Consider the following 2,128-nt stretch of genomic DNA (forward strand, 5'->3'; position numbering starts at 1 on the left):
TCTGCACAGGCACAGAGATTCAGAAGATCTGTTCTCCTAGGGGATGGCGTGTTGCAGCGGTTGTTGGTGACAACAATAATAGTATCAACCAGTCGCGTATGGCGGGCGAGAATCAGGTTGCAGCAGGAGGCTTTGAGGGAGCGAGGTGGAAAGGGTTGTGGCAGCTGGAGAAAAGTGTATGGTCGCAGGTAAGGTATTGGGAAGGTGCCGTCCAGTAGAGGGTAGGTACGACCAGGGTACGACGGGGGGGGTGGAGGCGAAGGCGGCGGCGGCGGGCAGCCCACCCTGGCCGGGAAGCAGGAGTGAAGGAACGCGCCTGCTCTGGCCTGTGTCTGTTCTGTCTGCCGTTGTGTTGTCGTGACCAAACGGCTGGGGTGACGAGTACTTCTAGAGTAGTGCTGGACACACCAAAAATCCCCGTACCGCAGCGTCATTGTTTCCTCCCAAGACGTGTACCGGCCAATTCGGAGCGGATTTTTTTGGAGGGGGGGGGGCACGTACCCAGGTACCTGCCTCCTTGCTCCAAACTGGATAGACCGTGGCTCGGCAGGTGCAGGGGCCGCTTTTTTCAGGTAAGTATAAGGCCCCTGGTGGGGGGGACGCTGGGTTTGCGCCTCAGAAACAGGCACCACCAAGCCAGCACTGACTGTCCGGAGGCAGGTACAAGTGCCTACCAAAGCACCTTAGTAAGATGTGTTCATCAGGATGCAGTGCTTGGTCAACGCAGAGGATCGTCCAACAAGTTTGGCTTTCACCTCGTGCCTACTTGCCATCAGCTTGGGAGGCAAATTCTATATCGATAGGGCTTGCATCGTGCTTGTGGATCGTGAAGGAAAAGGCTCTCTCTCGCTCTTGCGCCCTTGTCTGTCACTCATCGATAGCTGTGGCGGTTGCAGACCCCCCCCCCCCCTCAAGCCCCCCCTTCCCTCCCTCGTCGATTTGAGGCGTCGGGCTGCGCCTCGCCCAAAGGCGGAATGATGAGTGGCGCCACAGGAGAACAGGGCGGGTACGAGGCCGGGAAGTACCTGGTACGGGACAAGGATTGATTTGTATTCTTCCCTCTCCTCTACCTTGCTTGCCCTCCTTCTTGTCCAGTCACGCGTTCGTTGCTCAGGAACCGAGTCATGTCGAACGATACTCTTTCGCGTCGCATCCATCACGGCAAAGGCAGAGATCTCGCGATCGGGTGCGGCATGCTCACGGTATCTGCCATCCCATTCGTCCCGGCGAAGACAACATAACATGCCTTGTCGCGAAAGACTGGCACATGCACTAGCAGACATCGTGGCTCTGGCCTACCCTCTGGTACCCGGGTTCCCCAGCGGACGGGCTGGCATCGTGGCACTACGACCGAGGAATTCTCCGGCCATTTCGCGCTTGCTTTGACATTGGAGCTGCCTTACTGCCAGGCCTGTCTTGCCGAGCTGACCAGGATTGTTGCCAGAGCAGGATGCCAAAGCAGGCCGCCCAAGCAGATGCCAGGCCCGACACGGGTCCTAAAGTCCGATCAAGAACCAAGCATGCTCCAGAAACCGCAACACTGGCGGGCGCTCAAGTGCGCCACGGAGTTAACTCGACTTCTGATCCTCGTACCGTTAGCCAGTCGTACACGCCAATCACGGGACGTCAAGCTGCCCTTCTCAGCCTCTGACGCCGCTCCAGGTCCCCGATGGCCGAACATCACATCCATCAACGGACGTCATTCTCCCACCATCTCGATGCCCCTACTCACTCTCTCTGTCTCTCTCTCGGATCCTGAACCATCCATCCCCCCAAGCGTCCACTGGCTTGTCACATACCATGTCATCGGTCGACCACTCAACAGCTGTGTTGCATCGATCTGAGCCCAACTGTACGATACGATGTGGCGACGTGTTCAGGAGCTGACCGTAGGTCCAGACGTCCAGACCTTGCTTGGTTCCTTCAGTCGATGATGCGCATGCGAGAGGAGAGGGACACATGGCCGCTCTGGTGCAAGAACGTTCCGGGGGATGATGCCCTGGTCTCGATCGAGGCACGCGTGAGTTGCGAGCGCGAGGGTCTTCTCGGACGTTTCTCTCCTCCTCGGCTCCTCCCCCGCAGACAAAGCAAAGGACTGCGCGCGCACTGCCGTCCCTGACAGCTTGCT

This window comes from Verticillium alfalfae, genomic scaffold (genome assembly GCF_000150825.1).
Source record: "Verticillium alfalfae VaMs.102 supercont1.5 genomic scaffold, whole genome shotgun sequence".
Classification (NCBI taxonomy): Eukaryota; Fungi; Ascomycota; class Sordariomycetes; order Glomerellales; family Plectosphaerellaceae; genus Verticillium; species Verticillium alfalfae.